We start from the raw sequence: 21,970 nt of genomic DNA on the forward strand, positions 1-21,970 counted from the left end.
AAAGAGACAGGCTTATATTGATTGAAATCAATAAAACCAAGAACTATTTTCATAACGTTGTACAAGAGTAGAAGCTATAATTGTCGAAACATTAATAATTCCAATATAATTGTAGTACCGTTCGAAGACGTTTCTAAACGTAGAACTGCCCATATTATCCATGAGAATTAACTGTCAAGTGTTAGTCTAAATTGTATACCTATAGTAAATTGCTTGAAACTTGCACAAACTTTACCTAGAAGCTAAGTTCCGACCCTAATTTGATATACAACTTCGGTTCATACAATCTATAAGTTCAATAGATAATTATGTTTGATTTTCAAGGTATGATATTGAAAACTTTATCTTAAATTTAACCCCATATTTACTTTGTCTTAAAATTAACCAATGAAATAATCTAAGTTCATCATTATCAATCAATCAGTGCAATCATAGCATCGTTGGGTTTGGGTTAATTAATTGCACAATTTGAAGCTTTGCAGTTCAACGTGTACTTGAATAACACCAAGTTAATTAAACATTTTTAATTTTTTGAAATTAGATACATCGACGAAATCCATTTTCATATTTAATTTATACATTTTTCGTTGTATGCTTTTTGTGATTAAGCCAAAACAAAATACACATCCGTTAATTAAAATTGAAAAATACGATATTTCTGTGAACATCTGTCTTGAATGTATGCAAATAAGATAAAAACGTTACCTTCCTCGGCTAAGCTATAGTGCTACAGTGAGCTAAATTTACAACGAGAAAATCAGACATCTGAAGGTAATTCGATCGAAAATACGTAATTTATATTATTGTTTGGTATAATGTGCTGCATGAGGGTATCAAAGGCATACCTTGGCGGAGATAATCGGCGGAGATCTCTCGCAGCCGAGTGTGATTAACGCCATGCTCGGCAGCTAGAGGTGCTGGTTAGAAATGGTCTCCTTCTGCGAGAGTCATGTCGCAGAAGGAAGCCGTGGAGTGCCAGCGGGAGGAAACGCGCAAAAGCGTTTTTTCCAGCGAGAAAAAAAAGTTTGGTATTAAAAAGTAGCCGAAAATTGGTTCAGTGTTTTAGCCATGAACGTCTAAGAGACAAACAGGCAGATTTAGGCATTTCTAATATTAGTATAGGTGTTGTCTGTTCTACCTAAGTTTAAATTAATACTTCCGTAAATGTTCTTTTGCTGAGTTTTTGTCTTCTAATCTTTAGAGGGATTAAAGCTTATTCCACCACGTTGCTCCATTGTAGGTTGATGGTTAAACAAATATAGTATGTTCCTTATCTGTCAAATATAAAATGAACTATAAAAATAAGGTATAACATCAGTTGTAAAAAAATATTTTAGGATTTCAAACCATTAGTCATAAAATGCATATAAAAAGATGATATATATAATCGGGTAAGGCTTAAAAGATTAACAATAGTCTGAAATTTCACTGCTGGCTTTCTGACTTTTTGAGAAAGCTTGGAGCCTATCCATAACGCCGCGCCAATGATGTTTGGTGTATAGATTTAATAGATTTTTTGTACAATATTACGAGAGAAGTAAATGTTTAAAGCAATCATTTTACATATTCTTATTCAGAAAGTAAAGTTTTAATATATAAGTGAAACATGTTCATATATACGTCATATATGCTTGCTTTTACTTAATAAAACTTGCCTTGACTCCGAACCTCAATGAAGTTTATGATTTAAGTTATGTAAATTAAATAAACTTAAGTGTACGGGTAGTGTACTTTAAATGTTCAATATTATTTTAAGGATCTTTAATAACAGCAGCGAACCATATTCTTAAACTATTCGATGTAAATTTCTTTATACAACTAGCGTGTAGACGTTGTTATTCTAGTTCCCAATGTCTGATTCTTGGAAGTCGTAACATTGGACTTTTAATATATGACTTTCGCATTTACATAATTTTACTACTTCTAAAAGGGTTGCCAGATTAAGGATTCGAAATTGAATTATATTACCCTGGGTGGTCAAGTAAAATATAGTTATATAAAAAATATATCAAAAAACTATTTTTTATAATAAATTTATAAAAAACATGTATTCTTATTCTATTTATATATAAATGAATGTGTTTCTTCGTCTGAAGCCAATGCTAAGTGTAGAATCGGGTTACGATTACTAAAAAATGCATCGTCATTGTCAAATACTTAGCAAACGTAGCAAGTTAAATAAAAGCTTGTAAAAAGGCATGTAACTGGTATTTGTGAATTTGTTTTGCAGTTTTTTATAAAATAACTTTATTATTACTAAAACTGGTGGTAGGGCTTTGTGCAAGCTCGTCTGGGTAGGTACCACCCACTCATCAGATATTCTACCGCAAAACAGCAATACTTGATATTGTTGTGTTCCGGTTTGAAGGGTGAGTGAGCCAGTGTAATTACAGGCACAAGGGACATAAAATCTTAGTTCCCAAGGTTGGTGGCGCATTGGCTATAAGCGATGGTTGACATTTCTTACAATGCCAATGTCTAAGGGCATTTGGTGACCACTTACCATCAGGTGGCCCATATGCTCGTCCACCTTCCTATTCTATAATAAAAAAAAAAAAAAAAAACCTTCTTCGAAATGCGCTGCATCTTTTGGTATAAGATTTATAGATATTGTCTTGGTACTTTTTTCATTTGGACATTATAAAAAAACTTTGCTTATCTATCCTAAGATGCTGGGAATATTATACTTATTATTATGATTAAGATTTCACTGTATATCTTTGTTTTTATTTGAAGAATGACTTTTATTTTTTGTTATTTAGGGTCTACATTTATCAAGCGTTGGCAACCCTACTGTTATTTCAGCGATTACTATTATTATTGTATAAGTTTGATAGATCCTACAAAAAGATTTCATATATGAGGCCTTTTTTATAGCTTTTTTACCCTTTCAATTTCGGTAAAAGCGTATCACTATGAGTATAATGTTAAAACATTACTTAGCGTTTTTATTCGACTGGCTTTCTTCAACGAGGACGTAATTTTTTTTTTTATATTTTACATTTCAATCTATTTATATTTTTAAAAGTAATACTCAACGTTTAATTTAATTATATTGTAAGAAATATATATTAAATAAATATATAGTATGAAGTTAGCCGAGATTAGTATGGATTAGTGCAATCACTGACTTTTAAGTGCTCGATTTGATTTGTGCTTATTTTATGTTCGTCGGTGAAGGAAAACATCGTGAGGAGACCTGCATATGTTGGGTGAATAGGCATTGAAGCAGTGTTGTGGGGTAAGCTTCAAACCTTCCTATTAAAAGAAGTGGAAACATTTTCCAAGCAGTGGAATATTTTACTTTTTAATATTTACTAATATGTCTATGTTCTAAAGAGTACAATTTTCTTTTTAAAAGTGTGTGTGTGCGTGTGCATGTGTGTATCTAAGTACATAATTCCATGTATGAATCGAACCACTTCGTTTCTTTATGAACAATTTCACGCTCTTGTACTTCGGAAATCATTTATAATTTCATAGGATTGCAGTCGTATCTGACTATGAGAAAGAGGAAATTAAAAATGCATTAGTGTTTGTGCTCACACTACAATATTTCCTTTGTTGTTGAACAGTCAAGTCTGTTGTCGTATCTGAATTTCAATCACGATATTATGACCACGAATGATTCTTTGTCCATATATCTTAAGTAAAAATTCAATAGTATCCGAATCAATCATATCATCCGATGCGTAAGTAAAACATATTTCTTACTTTAGCTCCGGTTCGGTGATTATTTCTTACAAAAAATTCAAGTAATATAATACTTATTATATACGAATAAAACCTTTATTTAATTGTAATAAATGCTTACCAAATAAAATCAAGAATAACTTAGACTAATCAATATATAATCAAATCATATATTTTTTATGTATGATCACGCATAGCTTTTTACGGACTTCCATTTTTGGTGATTCTTTTTTAATTGGAAAGTTATTTTAAAATTGTACCATCCAAAAAAATACTCAATATCTAAGATAAGAAAATAGGGGTAATTGATTGTTCACTAATTGCATTATAATATTTGGTGCCGATTCAATTAATTTAGGACATTGTAGTTTATTTAATTGTCAGTTAAATTTTTTTAAAGAGTTTTTATTTAGATTAGCTTCACAGCCCTTTTGGCAGATGTGTTAGGAAATATGTTTTATTAAATTGTTATACATTAAGTCACTATAAAATATAATCTTAAGCTTAAAGAGCTCCAACGCAAACAGTGTTATATTTTTCATGACGAGACCTTCACAGATTTATACATTATTCAACGTTGGCTTTCTCCCAAGATGAGTTATCATTTACACTCATAGCTGTGCCAATACCGGAGTAGCCATGAGTCTAAAATTGTGGAAAACAAAAGGTTATTAACAGGCCGCGTTTACTTTGACAGCTGATCCGGAATGATGCTTGATGAGTTGACGCGTTCGGTTGGAAAAAAAACTTTTTAAAATTAACAAGGGACCAAAGATTTTTAATAATAAAAAGTAACAATGAAATATATATTAGTGAAACTTTCACAACTGTGTGGGTTTCCTCTGCATACACAATAGATAGGCGGATCCTATTAAAATGCACTTGAAGCGTACTACCTCGCTCATTCCTTGTAGTGTTAATCTCATTACACGAAGTATGCAATATAAAAAAAATATTTGAAATGAAATTCATCGCATAAACTGCAAGGACTTGTTTCATTAACGTTTTATATACACATAATAAACTAGCTTCCAACCGCGGTTTCACTCTCGTGTGAGGGGGGCCTATGACCTTTTCTGTGCCCCTGATGCAACGTTTCATGATGATCGGTTAAATTGTTAATTGAACGCGTATAAGCAAACTCATTTTTTTTTTAATTGAATAGGACGAGCATATGGGCCACCAACACTAATGGACATTGTAAGAAATGTTAACCATCGCTTACGTCACCAATGCGCCACCAACCTTGGGAATTAAGATGTGATGTCCGTTGTGCAGAATGAGTGAGCCAGTGTAATTAAACACTGGCTCACTCATTCTCCAAACCGGAACATAACAATACCAAGTACTACAACTACAACTGTTTTGCGGTAGAATATCTGATGAATGAGTGGTACCTATCCAGACGAGCTTGCACAAAGCCGTACCACCAGTGAGTTTTGCATTTATTGTATTCATCGGTTCATTGATTTTTGTGAGAATATTAATCAAAATAAGTCTAGCAAAAATATGATAATGAGTCTTTACTACATTATGCATTTACAAAATCAGTATTATCTATTAGATGTGTAAGTAATATTTAAATATATAAAATCGTCGAATAAAGTTTTAATAAAATATGAAATTCAAAGGCATTTTAACTAATACTAATAATGTTTTATGTTTTCAATTATATTATATACACGTAAGTGGTGACGATTTGGTACTATTTAATATATACTAAGCGACTTTATATATAAATCATGCGTTATATATATGTCGAAGTAGAGGCCTCTAGACTGTTTTTAAAAAGCATGACTAAAGCATGGCTGACGTCATGTTCACCACTCTCACTGATATTAAACTAATAATTTGTACGTGTTTTAAATCTCAATCAGTAAAACAAACTATAGCATGTAAATTAACAGTTTTAATCAAAACCAAACTTATTTATTTATACTAAATAAAATAGTAAACAAGTATTTACAATGTGAAAATGATAAAGAAGAAATAAAGCTAATTTCATAAGTTTTTCTTATAATAACACAAATCGTAAATAATAGAAAACAGAAAGTAATACGTAACTTATTCACAGCGCGTTCGCCTTGGTGAGCCGCTCGTTCCGTTCTCTCTCGCAACCAGCCTTACTCTAATGTGGCATCGGCCCATTTTTACCGACGCGGACTGTTTTACCTGAGAGCTACCCACCTAGCGCCATTAGCGTATATAGATAGGACTTATAATAATTTGGCAACTCTCAAGTACTAATTTAACAAATTAATAAGAAGTAATTATTTCTAAAATCGTCATATCATTTACTAATTATTTAAATTATAAATTTACCGTTATTATAATATTAAATTTCTTATTCACCACTCCTAGATGGCGTTTGAGCGCCATCTAGAATTAGATGACAGAATTATAAATAAATAGTCAACTCGATTAATAACATAAATCATTGTTAGAACAATGTGTAAATAATGACTTCTAAAATTGTCTAAAAATATGAAATGATTTTAGAACTGTAATAAAGTTAAATATTTAAACTAATATTAAACTATTAACATTTATGACGATTCACGCATACACAACTCACAAAATCATCAATCACATAGTTATGTGTTTATAATCAACTAGATAATTACATACATTACAATAATAATGATTACACAATTATTAAACCTTAAATAACTATGTTTTAAATTGTTTTAATTATAACAAGCGCGACATAAAATCATGTTTGCGCCGATATATAGATTCGAAGTTATATATACAAAAAGAATTTTATATTAAACAATATATAACAGTTTTAAAAATTAAACGCTTTATTAGAAAAGTTATAATCTCTAGCTATACCGGTGAAAGCTCTAAAATAAAAACACTTTTATTGTACTTTCAAATGCTGCCCACGTTGTACGATTTAAAAGTATAATACAAAATATATTAAATTATTTTATGAAAATACAGATGTTTTTTGTCTTTCTTTTCCTTTCTAAAATTCTATATTGTATTTATTTGAAGCATACAAAAAATACGAGTAATTTCATTTTTGAAACGATTATATAATAATGGCTTATTTAGAGTTTTATTAAATAGGTACGTTGTCTTTCACTAGTAAGATAAGCTTGTCGTGCAAATTGATTCGACAGCCAAAGGGCGTGGGCGGTACCAGCCGATCGTGGGCTATTAATCATGTTTGGCTCAATTAATCGTGACGGTAATAAAGGATTCCAAATATGTAGGAGTGTTTAGGGCACGGTTATTAGTTTTATATAAAAATTACATATATGTTATTTTCTTTATTTGGACAAAGAGGTTCAAGGTCAAGCAGCTGGTTTGTGGAATTCTATGTATATTTCATTTACAATGTGACACTTCTGTGACAACCAATGGAAATGCCTAAAAGAATCCCTCAGTTGCTCGCATCACTCGTATCACTGTTGAACAGTTAAAAACTGTTGATTATCACCACTATTATAAGTTCTAATTAAAATATTTATTAAATATAGAAGTACTGACGCGACTTGACTAGCCGATTAGCATGGTTGGTAGATACTTGCTTTCACGCCGAAGGTTGTGGGTTCGATTTCCACCCAGGAAAGACATTTGTGTGCATCAACATGTCTGTTTGTCCTGAGTCTGGGTGTAATTATCTATATAAGTATGTATTTACAAAAGAAAAGTAGTATATGTAGTATATCAGTTGTCTGGTTTCCATAGTACAAGCTCTGCTTAATTTGGGATCAGATGGCCGTATGTGAATAATGTCCCAGGATATTATTATTATTATTATATTATTAATATTGTTTTAATGTATGACCATAACTTATTACAGGCTAGTCCGATTTGGACAGACACACATATCTAAAGTTAAGAAAATAGAGGATGATTGAAATTATCACTTACTAAATTATTATATTTCGAGCCGACTCAAAAGTACATTACAGTTAGTTACATTAATTTAGGAGATTAGTATTTAATATTAAAAGGTTTTATTTTTTGCCCTTTTGGCAGACGTATTCTAAAAAAAATAGGTTACGTCTTCTCCCACGCGACGCCGTGAAGCGTGTCGAAGAAAGGGATGAATCAGGTGTACGGTATACTTCTCTTTCCCTATATACTTCTCTGTACCTCTGACAACGTGTATAAATTCCGTCCAAAATTTCATGAAGATGGGTTGAGTAGTTAAGTTGTGAACGCGTATCAAACAAACTCACTCTCGTATATATTATATAATTATTAAGGATTACTCTTGCGTATTGACATATAAAAAATTCCACCGTTTTTTATATGTACGTAGAACTGGAAAAAAAAACTTCGTTCGATTATATTGTTTGAACTATATATTGGTCATACTATTAATTCACCAGTTTTTGTCAGTAGTTTTACGAGTGCCTGAAAGCTACTATGCCGTGCTATCGTTCACGTAAGATGCGACCGGGCAGATACCTCTAGACACGAACTCCGCGGAGTTACGATAGGTGTCGAACTGTGCCCTCTGGAATCCGTGTTGAGGACGGGTATCACAGCGGTTTTAGTGGCTAGAATTCAGTTTTAATCGCGAATAGCCCATACAGCAGCCAGTATCTTTCACACACATACACATCGTGTGCGTGCACAGTGAGTAAAGTATAATATATTTGTAATACGCTGTGAGTTAAAGGTTACAAGTATGACGAATGATTTTATAGTAACAGTTAACGATTGTATGTGACACGCGGAAGGTATTTAAAATTTTAAAAAGATCAGAAAAACTGAAAATAGCTTAAAATTGGTATTTCATAACTAATATTTAGAGATTATCAGGATTCAATTATATTATAATAAAGTGGTGTGACCTACTTACAGCATATGAATATAAAGTGCTTCAGTTGATTGAGAAATTATTCCGCTATTTAAACGGTGACCATTTAATCAATGTTGATAATAAAAAGGATTTCATAAATAGCTTTGGTTATTATTGAAATAATTTTTGAATAAATAATTATTGTCACAAATTATTAGGTGATGAAATTATCTCCCGTCAGATTCAATTGTTCTATTATTTGTTCTGTGTCATCGCTGTGTTTCTATCGCCAAAGATATTTAATTATTGAAATGAAAAATGTGTTTTTGTTTTATATACTATAATGATTTATGTTATTTGTATAAATCAATAACATGAAATTTACTCTTGTCTAGTCAAGTCTAAATTTAAAACGGATAAATAATAATATATGCTAAGACCATTGAAACGCGCTGCTATTTCTGATAAGTGTAATGACTTCGTAGTTTTACGTCTTCTTATTTAATAATGTGTATTAAATATTTAAAAAAAGCAAACTTTGCAAATGTTCGTCTCTTATTCCTTATTTTATTTAAAAAAAAAACATTAATACTGATTACTCAACTTCAGTTGTATGCAAGGGTAGTCAGCATAGAACACACTCAGATACACAAAATATATTTAAAACTAATTTCAAAACGACATCAAATATTCAATACCACTTTATGTCACTTGGGATTTAGTTTTTAAATGAAGCAATTTCGTGAAAGTTCAACATCGACGAAAAGCGTTTTTAATATGATTGAATGTGTATGTGTAATGGATACGTTCTTGCAAAGATGTTTACGGGTAAACATATTTGTCTAGACGATGCGGGATGTTGTAGGTACATATATCAATGTCATACCACTTTTTCTTCTGCTTGGGTTGATCAGTTATATTTGCGACATAAGTGTCTTGAGGTTCCTTACAAAACCTTCGTTTTTCTGTCGATTTATTAGCCAATAAGGTTTTATTTTGTAGAAGAAAAATAACTAGCCAGTTGTTTTTACACGAAACACATGTAAATATAGCCGCTATGAAAAGAAGAGTTTTTTTTTCGTCTAACCTTCAGCTGTTAGTATAAATATTAAACTAGCAAAAGAATATTGCAGTTGCTAACCTAACATATGGAGCTGAATTTTCGCACACTTTTAGTGTCAGTTTTAGTTTATGGATTAAATCTAAGTGTGTACATGTAGGCATTTGTATAATGTTTGAATTTTTACACTGATTATGAATCTTAGGCTATGATATAAGTAAAATTTGATATTTCATGTTTTACTTCAATTAACATTTTATTTTTTATTCTATTAGGTACGAAAACAGTGTCTAGTGTGGGCATGTATATAATTTTAAATTCAGTTAATTATTAAATTCTTAAAGTGAATCTATGGAAGCGTGAGAAGTATGATTTTAAGCTCGAATTTGTGTGTGCGTGTTTGCGATGTTTTTTAAGTAAATTTTAGCGAACTTTCTACTGTAAAAAGGTTTTGCGTCAGTCTCGTGTATTGTATTATTATTTTATTTTGTAAGTAGTTTTGTGTGTACGTTCATACATACTTACAATATATAAATACGCTTTGTTTTTCTTTTTTTATTGTGATTGATGTGTGTGTAATTTTGTGTATCGTTTTATTATATATGTTTGTATATAGCATCCAAACAAGTTGACAAGGCTGTTTTGTGGTATAAATAAATAACATATAGTATAGGTGGACGAGTATATGGGTCACCGGATAGTAAGTGGTCACCAACGCCCATAAACATTGGCATTATAAGAAACGTTATCCATCGTTTACATCGCCAACCAACCGTGGAAACTATGATGTTATGTCCCTTGTTCCTGTAATTACATTGGTTCACTCCTTCCAACCGGAATACAACAATACCAAGAACTGCTGCTTTGCAGATATTCTATCTGATGAGTGGGTGGTACCTACCCAGATGAGACGAAGACCTACCACTACTGAATCATATTATATAAACATTAAAAGTTGAATATATACGTAAAAATTCAGTCGTTCTCATTTTTTTCAGTTGTCTTATCTAATATATTTTTATAGCTTACGAAACGCAACGCATAAAACACCTTTAATTGCCACTTTTAAGCATTAACGATGAAAAAGTGGTTAGATTTATCTCCATTAACATATTATCAGAGTTATAAATATTATATAAGAAAATATTTAGTTTGCATAATTATTTCTATAAATTTATATTTTATTTATTATAGTTATATATATTTATAATTAAATAATCTGGACCACATTAAATTATTAAATAAATTTATTACTTTATTTTAGAATTATTACTGTCGCCTCTTGGGGGGTAAGACCACCTTGTAAACCGTGACGGCAAATTGTATAGCACACTCTTATGCCATGGTGCCCCTCTCCACCGCCACCCACTCATGTTTGTTTTTTTTATGTAAGAGGGGGGGGGGGCAAACGAGCAAGACCCTCACCTGATGGAAAGCGACTACCACCGCCCATAGACAATACCATGGTCAACACATGTGTAATACCCGCGGGTTTGCAGGTGCGTTGCCGGCCTTTGAGAAATGAGTACGCTCTGAAGGCTTTTATGTTATATCGGTTCGGAAAATTTGCCTGCGAAAGCTTGTGCATGTGTGGCACGTACACTTTGTTGCTATATATTATTATATTAATAAGAAAATATATTTATATTACTAACCGAACTCTACGTTCTTATTAATTTCACGCCATATTTATATTTCTTTGTCGTGACAGCCACATTTCAGCATTTTCAATGTAAGTAATAGTTAATGTCTATCTATCGACAATAATCTTACGTCGCCAATGTCTATGGGCGGTGGTGACCACTTAACATCAGGTAAGCCCTTCGCGCGTTCGTCTCCTATAACATAAAAAAAATTGGTACACGCACAAACGTTTAATATAATATTTAAATTTGGTATATTCAGCTTCGTTAATGGTCTTGCGTGCTACGAATTACGCTATTTAAATACACAACTTTGAGACTGTTAGTACAGTCAATGAGTGCTTAAGTTTATTTCAGAACGAACACGAACTTTTAATTTCATGTTGATTAGATATTATGATATAGATTGTATTTGGTTTTGTGGTTAGCTTATAACCGAACGTACCTGGGTTTGAAGACCTAGTAAGGCCACTAAAAAAAGGTGCGTCTGACTGCTGAAAAGTTGGCAGTGTTACACTCGTGCCACAGAAAATACTTGATCGCCTGATCTCTCCGTGTCAGATTGCCATTCGATTGGATAATGAGAGTGAGGGAATAGATAACGCACCTCTGTTTGAAAGCACAATATGTGTACTATAAGATCTTATTCGCAGATGGTTCGCCGTTCTCGTGATTGCCAACCGCGGCAGAAATTTGATGAGAAGACATTATTACGAGATAGATATAGTAGATATTTTTCAGATCTTAATCAACAATTATGTAAATTATAAAATTGATTTATATAAAGTTCAATAATTTCATCGGTTTCTTTTCGGTTCTTTTCTTTTATTCGTGGGTAACTTGACATTAAATTAGTACAGGATTAATTAAAATTATGACATGTGTATAATATGATGCCGAGATGGCCCAATGGTAAGAACACGTAAATCTTGACCGATGACCGTGGGTTCAAACCCGGCCAAGCACCACTGAATTTTCATGTGCTTAATTTGTGATTATAATTCATCAATGAAAAAATTCGTGCTTTACGCTGAAGGAAAACATCGCAAGGAAACCTGCATGTGTCTAATTTCACTAAAATTCTTTCACATGTATTCCACCAACCCGTATACAATACTATGATAAGCTATTTATTTAATGCTTATCGCGGTGAAAGATCAAAGGACGATTTTCACTAACCTTCACTAGTAAAAACAAATTTGCAAATAGTAACACTGTTGAGTGACCTTACCAAAAGGCTTATTGCTTTTTATATTAATCAAAATATTTTTTTAGATAATGAGCATTAAAACAAAACAAACTTATTTTTGTTTATTTCTTTCTTAATTATCATAGATAATATTGAATTAACGCATTCTATTTGTTTATTAAATCTATAACATTTTTAAAGTGAAAAATTCTTTAGGCGCGTTGCCTTGTTTATCGTAGGGGATAGACTCGTAGCTTTGCGTCACCGACGTGCTAATGTTTATAAAATGAAATCGTTGAAAGTACAAATAATTTAAGTATTGTGGAAATTAATGAGGATAATGATGATTGAAATTTATGAAAATACTAACAGTATACAAATAATATAAGTGTATTTTAGCTATTATTTATTTAAATTAAGCTTATTCATATTTTGTACCGAGTTTGCGACATACTCTGTATTTTGATGCATAAAAATCTATGTAAAAAAAGGGATACAATTATTACTTGAGTACCAATAGATGTGGAAATGTGTTTGTGTTCCGGTTTGAAGGGTGAGTGAGCCAGTGTAATTACAGGCACAAGGGACATAAAATCTTAGTTCCCAAGGTTGGTGGCGCATTGGCTATAAGCGATGGTTGACATTTCTTACAATGCCAATGTCTAAGAGCGTTTGGTGACCACTTACCATCAGGTGACCCATATGCTCGTCCACCTTCCTATTCTATAAAAAAAAAAAAAAATTGAACAAATATATTTTTAACAGTTTCAAGTTTTCACTTCTATCGACAGTCTGATTTTTTTTTAAATCGCGGAGCTATATTTGTAATATAAAACAATAACTATGATATTCAAATACGCCAACCCTTGAATTGATAAGTAAGTCATTCAATAAGTACAAAGTACATAAATTAAAGTCGTTTGATCGATTCTAGTCGAAGAGCTACGATAACATCGCTCTTTTAGTAAGCTTTTGTATTTAAAAGGTCGGGTATATCTGGCATGAATATATTTTCTTTTGTGCTACGAAATATTCTACTTAACGTGGTGAAATAGCCGACTAAGCGCCTATATACATGATTATTAGGGCAAATATTACATAACCAGCTACAACAACTATTATCAAAGATAATTGTTATATAAGGTGCTTTTTGTATACTCGTATATAAGTTGTAATTGATATAGGCTCGGCGTTAATTACTTTTTTGTTAAGAATAATGATTTTCTCAATGTCTTTTTCCATGACAGAATCTATTTCTATGGTACATAAGATTATAATCAGACTATTCGTTCGAGTCCACATTTAGTAACAAATATTTTAACATCAAACTGTCACGTTTATTTTAATTTTGTCATTTGACAACGAAGTACAGTTCGCCTAGCGATGTTGCGTCCAGATCGATTCTGACCTTTTTGGTTTATTGCACTGCTAGCACAAGAAAGTGAGAAAAAAAATAGTACGTATATATCCCACTGCTTGGCAAAGCTCCTCTAATTCCACCAAGCTGCTACGATACGAGTTATCTAGCACAAGATTTCCGCTTAAAAGTAAATAGAAATATAAGTATCTCCTCAAAACCAAGCGATAACAATAATAACTATTTACTACTGCATAAGCTGTAGTGTTATCCTAAATTTGCACTAATTTCATATTTCATCATTGTCATCATCATAGTGCAGACCGTAAAGTCACTTCTACAAATATAGCGTCCCCCATTAGGTTACATCTGTAGTTCAATAAATATAGAATAAAATTATTATTAAAAACGACACATGTAAATGCGGCTTAGGTATAGGTTCGATGGATAATATATCTATTTATATACCTAAGCGCTAATAATTTTTATATGAAATTCTTTATTTAATATGAAATGTCCAGTCAATGTGAAAAGCCTCTTAGTATATCTTTTTTGTTTATTTATAAGTTAAAATTTGTTGGAAAATGTTTTGCGCGCAATCAGTGATAATGAAAGAGAATTTTGTAATATCTAACTAAAAAACAATAAGCCAGTATAAATAAAACTTATATACATAATGCAACGCATTTCAGAGAAGTTTTTAGTAATACACATAATATTATTATGTAGCTGCGCAACTGCAAACTGCAAAAGTTTCATTCGTTATTAAAACATTATATAAATAGCTGTAAGCCGAGATGGCGTAGTGGTTAGAACGCGTGAATCTTAACCGATGATCGTCGGTTCAAAACAGGGCAAGCACCACTGAATTTTCATGTGCTTTATTTGTGATTATAATTCATCACAAATTAAGCACATGAAAAAATTCGTGCTTTATGCTGAAGGAAAACATCGTGTGTCTAATTTCATTGAAATGAAATTGAAATTCTGCCACATGTGTATTTTATCAGATGTCATTCAATTTACTTTTTGTAACATTTATAAAGTACTATTGATTAAATCTTGATTAATAATTTTTGTTCGAATTTTGAATTTCGATTTTTGTCGTTTTGATACGGATGTGCTTAAAAGGAGTTTCCTATGTAAGTTAGGAATTCGCGAAAGTCACCAACCCTATTTTTTATAGCACAGTCATCCACAATCAATAACCTGCTACAATAGACCTTTTACATAAATCTTGTACATATCCTAACGACTTACGAGTATATAAAAAATAATAGGTCGTAATCTAATTAGTGAATTATTTATTTAGTAGTTATCGGAACTTTGGAAGTAAAATTAAAGTGGATATGAGTAGATTAGTGGAATAAACAAATATGAAAAAACAACTGTTTGTAGTGCAGCTATAAATAAATCGCATGGAATTGTAAATGTATAGTTTGTTTATTTCCTGCGATTGGAAGAGGCTATAATATGTTGCCATTATTAATAATTATATTTGACTGTGGGTTTTCTGCAAATAATTTGATTTAGGTAAATTGTGCGTTCGCCACGCCGGCTTAGACTCCTTGCTCATGTTTTAAATACTACTTATATAAAAGCGCACATTTAATTAAGTTTTGTAGGTTTCTAATTTCATATAAATATGAGAATAATTATTTCACGTGAAATATTTATTAACACTTTATTATACGTAGAGAAATAAAGTAGATACTAAAAAGTATAAAAGATATAAAAGGCAAGAAAGAGGCTCAGAAAGTCATTAGTTTCAGAACTATTTGGATATAATGATTTATATACTCGCAATAACCTGCTTTACAAGGTCTGCAGCGGATCGGCAGTTCACGTCACTACCAGATACCATCGATCAATCAAACGCTTTACTAGTAATTGATATGAAGTAAGGGTTCCCACTAATCTGCTACGTTAAAAAAATAGTTAAGAAAAACCTGATAAAAAATACCCCAAGTGTTTCTGTAAGTCACTCCGTATCTCAATCATGATATGTTATCGACAAAGAAAAACGATTAACGGTGAAGCGCTATTTTGATGCGTGTAGGATACACGTTAAATGTTATATTAAATATTAAAGTCAATGTCGTTTATCACTGGTGGTAGGGCTTTGTGCAAGCTCGTCTGGGTAGGTACCACCCACTCATCAGATATTCTACCGCAAAACAGCAATACTTGATATTGTTGTGTTCCGGTTTGAAGGGTGAGTGAGCCAGTGTAATTACAGGCACAAGGGACATAAAATCTTAGTTCCCAAGGTTGGTGGCGCATTGGCTATAAGCGATGGTTGACATTTCTTACAATGCCAATGTCTAAGGGCGTTTGGTGACCACTTACCATCAGGTGGCCCATATGCTCGTCCACCTTCCTATTCTATAAAAAAAAAAAACACTTTCTAACATTTAATGGTCGTATTCTATTGTGTTTTATTTAGAGTAAGTGGGGCATTGACGATTTAAGTGATTTTATTAATATTTCTAACAGTGCCAGTGGTGGTAACCATTTACCATCGCTTGACTTATTTATACTGTTTTTGTTAAGCAATTTCACTTTTAGTTAATCGGAATATTCATCAAGTTAATGTTCTTAAATTTTATATTGATTATAATTTTAATTAAGTAGGTAATAATTAACGGTGCTAAAGGTTCCTTGCTCAGTTTAATTAAAGCAAGTGTCATAATAAAGCAGTTTTAATTTTGATTAGGCGCTTTTATTAATATTAGGAGAGTAATGCCTGTGTAACTGTTTGAAGCTGTTATACGCCTCGCAAAATTATTTTATGAAAGAAATATAAGACTTTATTGTTTTAGATCCACGATTTATTTCTTCAGTTTTACTTTTAAAATCCATTGCGTAATTTATTAGATCTATAATAAGATATTGGCATATCGTCATTCAATGTACTTTATGGACATTTTCCTTTATTTTTTTTATTTTTATTTATTAATACTTTATTGCACACAATTTACAATCGCATAGTAACAAGTAGTACATGTAGTATGCAAAGGCGGCCTTATCACTTACAGTGATCTCTTCCAGGCAACCGCTGTAATGAGAAATGTTTGTTTTTTTTAGCCTTCCTTCCTGACCTCAAAATTTTTGTACGTGATTAATGAATACATGCTCTGGTTATGCTTTTACCTGTCAATTGGGTTTTACTTAAGCTTCTAAGGCTCTTATTCAAAACGATAGGTCAATGCTCTCAGGCAAGAGAAATAGATCATTCGTCGTCTGCCGTATGATTGTCAGTGTTTTCTAAAACTGAACGCTAATAACCACTCACTATACATTTTAGGTAAGCCCACGAATTAATTGTTCATAATGTGTGCAATTAGATACTTGGATAAAATTAAGAATACCAACAATTTTAAAAGTTTGATCAAACCTTTGATAAGTAAATTGAGTGTAATTGTCTTCTTTTAACGTATTTTTAAATGCCACGTGATGAAGTATTGAAGGTTAAACATAGATATTTTTCGTTTTTCTAGAAATAATTATTGTTAACATATTTTATTCGTTTAATTGTATATATATTTAAGAATGAACAAGTTTAAACGGGCGTCTTATGTTTTAGCGAGCTTCCTTTAATTTATTCAAGGGGTAAATGGCATAAACTTTGTAGCTTTACAGAGATATGAAGCTCGAATTTATTTTAAGCTTTCAGTGAAGATCGTAAAATATGTAGCAGTTTGCGTTCACCGTTTGTTTTTAAGAAGAATCAAAGTTGAACCTGACTTATCTCGTTCAAAAAACGATTATTTAAGAGTAAGACCTTTAACTATCCTATTGTTTTACTAAGGCCTCCTATGCTTTTTGTGGAGAAGGTTGCGAAGCTTATTCCACCCCGCTGCTCAAATGAGGGCTAGTGGATTAACATGTGGCAGAATTTTAATGAAATTAGATACATGGAAGGAGGAAATTTATCCTCATGATATTTTCCGAGCATGAAATGAATTATAAACACAAATTTAGCACATGAAAATACAATAGTGCTTGCCTGGATTTAAACCCGCAGTCATCTGTTAAGATTCACGCGTACTATCCTCTCGACCGGTCTCGGTTCCAGAAAAGCCTTACGATAGTTGAATTTTGTACGAGACGTAATACAGAAGCTACAGTGGCTTGCTACTTAATTTATAATGTAGTTATAAAGTAGGGATAGCAATGAAACGATCGCGTTCAGACCGTTTCAAATAACAATATGATATATTGCAATGTATAATATGTTGAAAAAAATAGAAAAAAACCGGTTGAGTTTCTTTCGCCAGCTCTTCTCAGTAGATCAATTGAACCGGTGGTAGATTTCGTGACAATCAATAAGTATTTTTATAATATAGGTAGGTGGAGTGGCAGATAGGCCACTTTATGGTAAAAAAAACTATGCTAAAAATCGCTTTTTGTTAAGAGCAACTGACAATTATAATAAACGTTACACTAATATATAAATTAATTTAAGTTCTTATAATCCTTAAAAAACTGTATTTGTCATTAATATTCTTATCGTACTTTTTTTGTTGTTTTGCTTTTTAAATTACTTGTTAATACTTTATTTTCCGTATCCGTAACAGCCTGTGAATGTCCCACTGCTGGGCTAAAGGCCTCCTCTCCTCTTTTTGAGGAGAAGGTTTGGAGCTTATTCCACCACGCTGCTCCCATGCGGGTTGGTTGAATTCACATGTGGCAGAATTTCAGTGAAATTAGACACATGCAGGTTTCCTCACGATGTTTTCCTTCACCGTAAAGCACGAGATGAATTATAATCACAAATTAGGCACATGAAAATTCAGTGATGCTTGCCCGGGTTTGAACCCACGATCATCGGTTAAGATTCACGCGTTCTTACCACAGGGCCATCTCGGCTTATTACTACATACTTTATTTTATATACTTTAATACTTGCTAAGTAACTTGTTCTGGTTAGGTTCACTCCATGTTTCAATATTAAAGTGGAAAATTTGTTGGATTATGTGGGACTTATTTTGTTATTAAATGTTTATGTGTTATATTATGCTGTATGCTTCCCAAATAAATAAATAAATAAATGATATATCAAAATAGCTTCAATCTGGTTTCAACATATTGCGAGTAAGATAATAAGTAAATTATAACACTGCTGGGAGCAATATATTATACCATAACACGTATATGCTCTGCGTAATGTATAAAATCGACTTTAAACATATGCAGTAGAATTTACTTCGCATTTTGGCTCCGTAATATGTGTTCAATCTTTGATTTCATCATTTGTCAAAGTCACTTATGTATTTTCTCATTTGTAACGATTAACCGCTCAATTTTAGAAGACCACGCTTAATTTATGTGGGTAAAAATGTTGTTAGGCTGAAATGGGTTTGTTCCGGATGTCCGGAGCTTGCGGTGTACGGGTAAATGAGGGTAAAACGTTGTTCTCATTCAGCCATATACATCATTTAAGTTGCGAAACAAATTAAATTTGTATTTTAATAAAAAAGGGTGGCTGGTCAACATAAATCAATATTTTATCGTTTATCGCCTTTGAATACTAGATACATTTACTACTGTATTTACTAGTTATTCTTCCGGCAAATGTCAATAGTACGTGTTGTGCCAACAGTACTTACAATTTAGTACATGCATAAGCGAGACAAAATATATATGGCTTATAAAAAGAATGACCTTGACGCTTGAATCTACAGTTATTGTCTTTAAGCAAACGTCAAACATCAAAATTCAACTAAGTTTTAATAAATTTCAAAATGACATATTTTGATTAAGATTTTTTAATTTTCATAAGCAATGTCAACTCGTTATCCTAACCTATTCAAAGTTTACATTGTAAAATTCAGAAATTGCTTCTACAAGTCTTGAAATTGTGTGATTAAAATTTTACCTCCCACAAAAATATTTGTATAGACTTTTATTTTCTAGAACGACGTTACCTCTTGAGGGTACTTTCGACGTTCAATTTCAAAGTTTAATATCGTACATATTATGTTTGTATTTTAACAAGAAAATGAGATATTATTCAAACAATGGATATTTTAATATTCCTTCAGTAGTTTAGGTTTTTCTATTCATTTGTTCAAGTGACGTCAATTCTTTGAGGTGTTTTTTAGTACAAAATGTTATTTTGCTTATGTTTTTGTTTCCATAAAAGTAATTCTTTAATATTATTTTATATTATTTATGAGTAAGTTTTTGGCTTTGTGTATCATTTGTCACATTTTAATTTCGACAGTATGAAAAAAAAAACCTAAGGTACTTTTGAACTACAAAATGCATATTTAACTTTTGTTTGTGTTTTTGGAGCTTATATTTTAATGGTTATATAACACCAGCCAGTGTGACTAGGCTGTTGTTAGAATGGGTAACCACAAGGGTCATAACATCTTAGTTCCCAAGATTGGTGGAGCATTGGTGATGTAAATAAATATTTCTTACGGAGACAGTAACAGCCTGTTAATGTCCCACTGCTGGGCTAACGCCTCCTCTCCCTTTTGAGGAGAAGGTTTGAAGCTTATTTCACCACGCTGCTCCAATGCTGGTTGGTAGAATACACAATTTCGATGAAATTAGACACATACAGGTTTCCTCACGATGTTTTCCTTCACCGTCAAGCACGAGATGAATTATAAACACAAAATAAGCACATGAAAATTCAGTGGTGCTTGCCCGGGTTTGAACCCACGATCATCGGTTAAGATTCACGCGTTTTAACCACTAGGCCATCTCGGCACACATTTCTTACGGAGCCAATGTCTTTGGGCGGTGGTCCACTTATCAGTCAGCCTATTAAAAATACAATTTAATCTAAACGACTGCCTGTATTTTTTCCTATCGCTGTGTAAATTTAAGCTGCCAAGGTTTCAACTCTAACAAGGTCAAACATCCTAAAGGTTATACCACATACCCTTCAAGTTCTCAAATGGCCAGTGGTCTTGTTTGGAATTTGGCGAACTAAAGGTATTTCACGGTTAGCAGAAAAAAACACACCAATTTATAGATATAGGTATTAAAAAAAATGCAACGAAGTGTTTTATTTGACATTTGACAAAAACATATTGTGACGTCATCATGGTTAACAACAATTTAAGTACGAGCAACTACTTCACATAAGTAAAACATTTCTACAAAAGAAACGTTTCTCTCGGGCGTTACATAAAGAAACGTTTTACTCAAAATAAACTAATTATTTTGTGCAATAAAAAAATAAGTATACCTATTTTGTTTTAAAATTTGTATTATTGGTAGGAGAAGCCTACAATACAAATCGTTGACAGATGGTAGAATAGCGTTCAAATATTTATTTATTATATGCGTCATAAACAAATGTAATCTTTATAAACAAAAATTGTACAATGGGTCATTAAATTATTTTTTTATTTTTTCAGGTGACTAAATAAAATATACGTGGAAAAATGAAATGGTGAGTCCAACTTTTAACTTTTTTATATGTTTTTTGGTTTCAATTTAAAATAAAAAAAAAACTATCAAATGAACAGTGATGTTAGAAGAACTGAATTTTAAACGATAATTCAAATTTTAAGCCCGGGAAAGTACTACCAAATTTTTGTGTGCTTAATTTGTTGTAATATTGTATGTAATGTCTATAATCCATCTCGTGCTCAGCGGTAAAGGCAAACGTATTAAGCAAACCTGCATAGGGCGGATCCACAGATTCCGCGTGTACCCACCAACCCACATTGGAGCATCGTGGTGGAGTAAGATCAAAGGACGTTTTACAATGAAACAGAAAGTTTGGTAGTAGTAGTTAGTTCACGTGTACATGCTGCACATATGCATTAAAATGACATGAAGATATTTTTATTTATTTAAAGTAATTCCTTCTATTATATTGTATTACATCCAGGAGTATCATTAATTTGTAATTGGACATATCTACATTAAGTTTGTAGTTAGTGAGGCAAAGTTTCGCAGCTTCATTCAATCTTGACTTTTAAACTGAAAACTCAAATAAGATCTTTCGACTAATTCATAAACGGCAAAGTTAACAATTTTCATGATTAATTTTCTTAAATACGCTCACTGTCATTTCATTTAGTCACACAAAACTTATATATATATATATATATATATATATATATAATTGAAGGTTTTTGATGGATAAACTCAAAAAAATGATTGTAAAAAACTTTTACTTACAAAAAGTTTCATAATTAAAAAAAATAATTAGAGATCACAAAAAAAATATTATCACAATCTTGTGTTTGGCGAATTATATTCTAATTAGTATATGATTTCCCACTCAGTG

General features: G+C 31.9%; 1 protein-coding gene across 1 annotated transcript in view; it reads left to right on the top strand.

Annotated features, from left to right (window-relative positions):
* Nucleotides 1–21,970, top strand: part of LOC126778140 (5-hydroxytryptamine receptor 1-like) — a 140,798-nt gene that overhangs the window by 56,292 nt on the left and 62,536 nt on the right. The window contains exon 3 of the mRNA XM_050501555.1: nt 21,090–21,124. The gene's annotated coding sequence lies outside the window, so the exon portion shown is untranslated. The remainder of the gene's footprint in view (nt 1–21,089; nt 21,125–21,970) is intronic.

Source organism: Nymphalis io, chromosome 25, assembly GCF_905147045.1.
Source record: "Nymphalis io chromosome 25, ilAglIoxx1.1, whole genome shotgun sequence".
Taxonomy (NCBI): domain Eukaryota; kingdom Metazoa; phylum Arthropoda; class Insecta; order Lepidoptera; family Nymphalidae; genus Nymphalis; species Nymphalis io.